The sequence below is a fragment of the Giraffa tippelskirchi genome, chromosome 11 (assembly GCF_054371585.1).
Source record: "Giraffa tippelskirchi isolate mGirTip1 chromosome 11, T2T-mGirTip1v1.2.pri, whole genome shotgun sequence".
Taxonomy (NCBI): Eukaryota; Metazoa; Chordata; class Mammalia; order Artiodactyla; family Giraffidae; genus Giraffa; species Giraffa tippelskirchi.
This window is the reverse complement of record NC_137285.1, coordinates 77,462,891-77,471,140: the sequence shown is the minus strand read 5'-3', so window position 1 is coordinate 77,471,140 and position 8,250 is coordinate 77,462,891. Positions and strand designations below refer to the sequence as shown.

The 8,250-nt window shown below is 54.2% G+C and overlaps 1 long non-coding RNA gene across 1 annotated transcript in view; it reads left to right on the top strand.

Moving 5' to 3' along the window:
• The first annotated feature begins 5,250 nt into the window (after positions 1-5,250).
• Positions 5,251-8,250, top strand: part of LOC145527614 (uncharacterized) — a 43,397-nt gene continuing 40,397 nt past the window's right edge. The window contains exon 1 of the long non-coding RNA XR_014069776.1: positions 5,251-7,677. This is a non-coding gene — a long non-coding RNA (uncharacterized LOC145527614). The remainder of the gene's footprint in view (positions 7,678-8,250) is intronic.

Here is an 8,250-nt window from a genome sequence, read left to right as displayed (position 1 = left end):
AAAAATTGCCCTGAATTCCATGGACGGAAGAGCCTGGCTGTGTAGAGTTGGTGAGTTGCCGTGAATCAGACACAACTGAGGACACAAAAATTCAATAGATTAAAACACATTTTGGGGGTGGGGGGGAGTGAAAGTGGGTGATGTGGGTTTTTTTGTCTTATATAATAGCCAAGGGAAATCTAGTTTAAACCTAAATTCACATAGATGGGAAAGGTATAGCTCTCCGTCACCCTATTTAAAAAAAAAAAAAAACTACTAAACTTTTCTGAAAGTTTATTTAGTAGCTTCCTTGAGCAGTTTATTGTGGAGCATTTTTTTTTTCTGTGACATTGGCCTCATTAAAAATTATGGTTTGCCTTTAGTGGATAATTTTGTTCATTGGTTTCTTAGAGAACCTTGGTAATCTTTGAGTTTCCTGGGGAGTATGGTCACATGACCTGGCCCTGGCCAATCGGTGCGTTCCACCTCCCTGGCCACTGTGATTGGCTCCGGGCTGGGGCAGTGCCCAATCGGGGCCCAGGGCCGGGCCTCACGTTGGAAGCCAGGGGAAGACGAGCTCTCGTCCTGCTGGGGTAGGGGAAGGGGTGGGGCCGGGGGAGGTCAGGCTCCAGCAGTGGGAGGGGCTTGAGGTCCGCCTGCGGCAGTTGGTGACGTTCCTGCTCCCCTCAGGGCAGAGCCGCCGGCCTGAGAATGAGGGCGCTGCTGAGCCCAGGGGCTGGGATGGCCCGTTGCTGCTGTGGTCCCAGAGCTCCACCCGAGACCTGAGGGAAGCCGTCTGCCCGTGAGTCCTCTCCCGCTTGTCTGTCAGCTTGTTTGAAGCATGCTGGGTTTTCTGCCCAGCTGGCTAAGGGGAGTCCCTGGAAATGCAAGGGTGTGGGTTTTGGCAGACTTCAGGGAAGACATGCCAGATGAGCCTGGGAGACTCCAGCTTAAGCTGGATTCAGGAGATATCTCTTCGGGCCAGCTAGTAATTGTAGGATAAGCCTAATGAGTCTTCACAGGATGAAGAGAGTAACGTGCCAAGGTAGCAATTGATGTCCTCATTCGAGAGGATGAAGCTGGTGCTCAGAGAAGGGGGGAACTTGGCCACAGCAAGGAGGTGTGCACCCAGACAGAACCCCCCAGATCCGGCCATTGGAGCTCAGGGAGGCCACTGGTGTGGCTTGTCCCTGTGGCAGGGCCCGAGGCAGGCAGCCCACCCTGATTCCTGCGGGGGCCTGACTTGGGAAGTGCCATCTGGTAGCTTTGAGACTCACCAAACCAAATTGCACTGGAGAGAGGAGGGACACCTTCCTTCATCCACCCCCCACCCCCGCCGGATTCCCACATACCCTGACCCCTTTCTCTCGATTTCGGAGCCATTTCCAGAGTCCCGCTCATATGACCTCATTTGAAGTGCACTGTGGACGGGCTGCCATCTGCAGCTGCTACCACAGCAGCCAAGGGCTTTAGCTCCCGACTACCTCCCTTCCTTTGGAACTTGGGGGCCCTCTACTCCCCACTTGCACACCACAGACCTTTGCTGAGGATTGTGGGGACCCTCACTCAGTTTGCAGCACGTTGTAGCCATCCCTGTCCTCCCTTGAAACTCAGCTTGTGAGCTCCTTTGGAGCAGCGTGGCCCACCTGGCTGCAACGGAAGAGACACAGCTGACAGTGAAACAACAGCTTAGATCTGAGAGCCGGAAAGCTCTGTCAAAAGGGACCTCCCTCTTCACACCGTAGAGGCTGTAGGAGCCACCAGGCTTTCGGAACCAGTGCTGGGGCCAAAATGACTCCACAGCTGTTTTCCTTCCTGGGGAGGGTTCTGGCTCGAGCGGGAATGGCTCAAGTCTCCTAAGGTTCTGAAAGCCCACTGTGTGCAGATTCACGGTACACAGAGAGGAAAAGGTGGAGTCCTACCCTGGAGGTGGTCACAGCTCACGGATGAGCCAGGCAGGCAGGCAGGCAGGGCATGAGAACACCTGAGCTGCCTTCATGAGTGAATGGTGTGGGGGCAGAGGAAGAGAAGCCGGTCTGCTCCCTCGTGTGGTGCCCAGGGCAGGTTGTCCCCAGAGGAAACCCTTACGACGGTGAGGACTATCACTGCTGTTTCCCAAGGGGTTCCGTCGGTGCGTGTCTTCCCCGGAGCGGTCAGGCCGTCTCTCAAGTACACTGGCCATGGGCATTGCCTCTCCTTGGAACTTCCCATGTGTTTCTCTTTTTTATGGAACAGTGATTTTCTAGAGTGGTTCTGGGCCACAAGGATGTTGGGTCATTTTCTAGCCTTCTGTCATGAAGAACGCTTTCCTGGGCATGGGGGTGGTTTGTTGTTCCAGCTCCCTTTCTTGGCTTCTTTTGGGAGCTGGTGCAACAAGAGGAGCTCAGCCTCTGCCTTCTGGCTGAGATGTCACCCTTCAAACAGCAATGCCTGCCTGGAGATAATGATGGCAGTTGCCAAAAGGGCTTCGTTTGGCACATGGTATCTTGAAAGGACGTACACCGTCCTTTCAGCTATCAAAGGCTAGTTCAAATGACATAAAAATGAGAACTCACCAATGGAGTCTTACAGTAGGTGGAGAGTCCGAAAAACACTCCTTCAGTCATTTCGCTGAGAGTCATTGATTGGGGACACCAAGAATATAGGAAGGAATGCAGAAAGAAAAGATGAAATTGTGTTCAGGATCGGGGGGAGGGATGAACAGGGCGTGCTTGCCTTGAATCCAGGCTTTGTTGGGGGGTGGGGCATAAAGATGGAACGGGTCTGAAACTACAAAGTGGTGATGGTAACACAGTATCACCAGAGTTACACAACAGTGTTCCCAGATTGCAACAATGATGAAACAGTTTACTAATCCCAACTTAACCAACAAAAATCCAGGAAACCATACAAAAAATAAAACATCACCAGAAAGGTGGAAACAAACCACATGCAAAGCAGTTCAGGGGAAAGGAACTCCATGTCCCCTGGGGGCAGACCGAGTTGCCGGCATCCACGGTGAGCAGACAGGGATGGAGGCTGCAGAGCCGACCGCTCCCCTGGACGTGGTGTTTCCGGTAAGGGCTCTGGGTCTCTGTCCAGAGCGGGGGCTCTTTCTCCCTGCAGGGCTGGGTGAGTCATCATGGGCGTCTGGGTGTTGCGCGGGAGCCAGGGCAGGCTCTCCCTGCCGAGGCGGTGACTCTTCCTCTGCCTCGGGTTCTCTTGCCAAAGCCCGAGCAGGTAGAGGTGCACGTGGAGGTGGAGGTTCTCGCTGAGGGGGTGGGACATCAGTGCCTGGGGCTGGGGGTCCTGCAGGCACGGAGATCCGATCTGCCCGGTGTGCTGGCCAGTACCCAGCTGGCCTGGTGTCTCTGCGAGGGCAAGTCTCGCTTCTCCATCTGCCCTCGGTGGATCCCTGGGTCCTGCACCTGGAGCCACCACCTGTGTGGGGACAGGTCTGGGAAGTGGAGCCTGGTTCCAGTTGGAGGCCAGTGCTAGAGCTGGGGGAGAAGCAAAGTTTGCCCACAGGCCAGCCTTGGCATGTGCGTACCCCGGGACAGAAACCTTCCAAGAGGTTCCCAAAGAATACCCAGCGTCAGATGTCTTTTGGGACTGAAGTGTGCAAGATGGGGGGCGGGGGGTGTGAGGCCAGCGCTTGCTGCAGGCCCAGCAGCAGCTTTCGAGGACTCGTCCCTGTGTAGCTCAGCACCCCTCCCCACACACTCCCGTGCACCAGCCCCAGCGTCCTCACCTCTGTGCTGTGGCGTGCTGGGCTCCAGGTCCTCCTGGTGCCTCAGAGGCCGGGGTTCTCTGGACTCTGGGTCGGAGCCGGGTGTGCTGAGCTCCGTGGAAGCCTCAGACTGGGCCGCCGGCTGTATCCTGGGCGGTGTCTCGGCAGCAGGCCTTCCCCACCTCCGCGTCTCCCCCGGTGGGGCTGATGCCTCCGTGGGCACGCTGACCTGGAGCCTGCACTGGGCCTCACGGGCGGGCGGGTGGTGCTCCGACCCCTCCCTCTGGGAGCTGGATGGGGTGTCCCCGTCCTCGGCCTCATCACGTGGGAAGCTCTGCAACGACAGTGACCGTCAGCCAGCCATGCTGGGAGTTTTCCGAGCTGGGCCTGGCCAGTGGAGCCGCTGCTTCTGCCTGCTCGAACTTCTCTTCCCAGAAGGGTCAGAGACGTGTGTCTGCTCAGATCCCCACCCGGGAGGAAAGAGACCCATCTGAGGGTGTGAGGTCAGCCTGGCCGGTCGGCGCTGCCCACACTCTCCCCATCCCGCCCAGCCTGCTCTCCCCTGGGGTGTGGGCACAACTTGTCCACAGGCTTCTGACCCCACATCCGCCTGGGCTTCCTTGAGGGAGACACAGCCCGAGAAACCCGCATCCCCACACACAGGCAAAGGACCCGGTGTTTCCGGGTGGCATGGGAGAGGTGGCCTGGCCCGGCCTGGGGCTCCCCGTGTTACCTTTCTGTTTCTCCGGGCAAAGGGCCAGAGGCCTCTCGGGGGTGTCCTGAGCCAACGTCGACAGGGTGCCCACGCACACTGCCTGTGAGCTCTCCTGAGGCCCCGGCCTCTGGGCAGGGGCAAACAGCAGAACATCTTGGCAGCAAGTGATCTGGCTGGGGGCTCCTCTCCGCTCTGGAGGCCTGGATACCCGGATTGCGGGTTCTGTTGGGTTCTGTTGCCGGCAGGTGACATCATTTCCTGGGGTTCGTGCTGAGGTCCCTTCCTCAAAACTTCCCAAGGGAATCTCTGGGTTTCTGACTGCTCGACCACCCCCCTTAGGCCATGTGCAGGCACAATGACACCCACACGGCCCAGCCCACAGCCCTGGGGAGGCCTGGGTTCAGCCAGGGCCTGAGCTCCGAGGACCATGCTGCTCTCAGACCAGGCTCCTTCTTCTCATAAGTGGTGTGGCCCTGGACAAGCATATGCCCCTCAGGGTTGCCCCAGTCTCTCCATCTGCAGAGTGGGGGTCATTCTCCCATCTGCTTCCTAGGTCTGTCGGCCTACGAGCAGCTCCATGCCTTTCCACCTGGGGCCGATATCACGTGGAGCTTGTGCGCTGAGACTTCAGAAAGAAAGATTCCATCCAGGGCTGACACAGCACAGAATGGGGCAGAACGAGGCCTGGATGCGCCGTGGAACCCAGGAAAAGGCACTCCCCCTCCTGACTGTTTTGAGACCCCGCATCCAAGTTGGAGGACCGAAAGGAAGACTCGAAGGTCTCCCTCTCTTATAGAAAAGAGTAGCCAACTTTCTGGTCCTCTGTTTCCATTGAGATTCTGTTCAAGGGTCCCAGCTCGGCTTCTGCGGGTGGCTGAGCTTCTAATGGCTCCCTGCGTTCTTGTCTTTTCCTCTCCAAACCTTCCGTCCTTTTCCCCCTTCTGGGGTGGAAGGGCGCTGTCATTGCTTCTACCTTCGAGACAGATTGAGGAATAGTCTGGACCATCGACTCCTTTCCTCTCTTTGGTTCCGTGTCTCTCTCTGGCTGTGTCCCTCTCTTTTCCTTTCTCAATTCCGTCTGTGTCTTCCTCTTTCTCTCTCGTGTGTGGATGGATGGATGGATGCTAGGGATGCACATGTATATGATTAGATGAGGGTTATGTTTTAGGGATAGGTTAGAGGGAGAGAAAGGCTTTAGGTCAGAGTTGGTCATGGGGGAAGGGTCAAGGGTGGTGGTGGTGTTTCTTGGAATCTGAGTGCTGTGCATTCTTCGTCTCTTTCCATATGAACCCCTTCTCAGATACACCACTTGCAAGGAGTCTCTCGTGTTCCGTTTCCTATCTTTTGCATTTGTGAATGCTTAGCCTCTCTGTTGTGAATAGGTTCCATTGGATGGAAACCCAGTGGTGTACTTCGTTTACCTCTTTCCCTTACTTGAAGAGACCCATTTCGACCTCCGCCCAGCAAATGGCAAGGAGACTCTGATGTTAAGGAGCCTTTGACCTACGCTTCTTTCTAGCTATCTCATGACATCAGTCTTTAGGGTGAGGTTTTTCCCCGATATTGAGGTGGTATGAGATCAAACCCAATAGCGTTCTTCAGATGTAGCTGTCTGGTTTTCCCATGGACATTGATTGAAGAGGCTTTCTTGTTCCCATTTGGATATTCTCACCGTCTGTGTCAGAGATGAGTTGACCATGGATGCTGGGGTTTGTTTCTGGACCCTCAACTTTATTCCATCGATCTGGATCTGTGTGTGTTGTTGTATTCCCAATAGCATACTGTCCTGCTGCTGCTGCTGCGGCTAAGTCACTTCAGTCGTGTCTGACTCTGCAAGACCCCATGGCCTGTAGCCTACCAGGCTCCTCCGTCCAGGACATTTTCCAGGCAAGAGTACTGGAGTGGGTCGCCATTGCCTTCTCCGATACTCTCCTGAGGATCCTAGTTTGGTCGTCTAATTTCCTTTCACACAACCTTGGATGTCCGTATCGGGGCTTTTTCGTCGGATTGTATTGACAATGTAGGCTCTTTTCTGTTTCCGTACCCCTTTTGCAATTCTTTGTTCGGTGCGAAAATGCATTGGCATTTTGGGAGGAATAGCATGGAAGCTGTGGATTGCCATGTGGGGCTGTGACATGATTTTCCCAGTAGGAATTCTTTCAAGCCCTGAGCACAGCTTCTCTTTCCAGTGATTGGTGTGGGCTTGATCTTCCTCCTTCCATCTCTCGCCGTTTTGTGAGAACAGGTCCATCCTTCCCTTCTGGGGTAGATGGACTCGTGGATATCACTTCAGTGAATGGCATTGTCAGTGGGGGTGATAATTCCCTTCTCATTGGAAGACTTTGCTGTGAGTATTAGAAATGCAAGTGACTTCTCTTCCCCTTCCTCCCTGTCCATGTCTCAGAGCCACCGGGAAACAGAGGCCTCATCCACGGTCACACAGGCCTGAGGGGGTGCAACTAGACTGTTGTTTCTTCAGGCCCTCAGTGCTGGACATCATCCGGGATACTCTGTGTGTGTCTTCCTCCGTCTGGTGTCCCTTCAGACCTTTCCCTAGTTTTCACAGGCTTGTTGTGTTGGCGTTCTTTGTCTGTTTGGAGACACATCCTTGATAAGCTTTGTGTTTCCACTCATTCGTCTCGCGATGTATGACCTGTCTTTTGCTTTTGTCATGAGGTCTTTCCCACAGTAGATATCTTTGATTTTGCAAAGTCCACTGTATTCTCTGGGTTTTTTTTGTGGACTGCCTTTTAGTTTTGTGTGTGAAGACTCAAAGCACGTGTCCGGTTTCTGCTCATTGTTCTTCTAGATTTGTGACAAGTTTTCATGGAAAGTTTGTCTAGGGATAACTGGAAGTGAACTCGGTGTAAGGTGTCAAGTCTCCATCTCCATTCATGTCATCCCCTGCAGTTTCCAATTCCCTGTTCCTGAGTGGTTTTGGAGATCTTGTGGGAAGGTTGGTTGCATTGGAGTTTGCATTTCCACCTTGATTCGATTCACACTGTTCTGCCCTCAGGGACACTGTCAAGGGGGAGTGAGGAGCAGCCTGCACTTCCAGCAGTGACCACACGGTGGGGCGAGTGCTGCTCTCCCCTCTGGGAGCCCCAGGCCACAGGCATCCCAGTGAGGAGCCAGCTCTGTGCTCAGCTGAAAGGAGTTAGTCTCTCAGGAGCCTCGGAGCCCTTGCCTTTGGATCACCCAGGGTGGGCATTTACTGGGACAGAAAAAATTGCCCTGAATTCCATGGACGGAAGAGCCTGGCTGTGTAGAGTTGGTGAGTTGCCGTGAATCAGACACAACTGAGGACACAAAAATTCAATAGATTAAAACACATTTTGGGGGTGGGGGGGAGTGAAAGTGGGTGATGTGGGTTTTTTTGTCTTATATAATAGCCAAGGGAAATCTAGTTTAAACCTAAATTCACATAGATGGGAAAGGTATAGCTCTCCGTCACCCTATTTAAAAAAAAAAAAAAAAACTACTAAACTTTTCTGAAAGTTTATTTAGTAGCTTCCTTGAGCAGTTTATTGTGGAGCATTTTTTTTTTCTGTGACATTGGCCTCATTAAAAATTATGGTTTGCCTTTAGTGGATAATTTTGTTCATTGGTTTCTTAGAGAACCTTGGTAATCTTTGAGTTTCCTGGGGAGTATGGTCACATGACCTGGCCCTGGCCAATCGGTGCGTTCCACCTCCCTGGCCACTGTGATTGGCTCCGGGCTGGGGCAGTGCCCAATCGGGGCCCAGGGCCGGGCCTCACGTTGGAAGCCAGGGGAAGACGAGCTCTCGTCCTGCTGGGGTAGGGGAAGGGGTGGGGCCGGGGGAGGTCAGGCTCCAGCAGTGGGAGG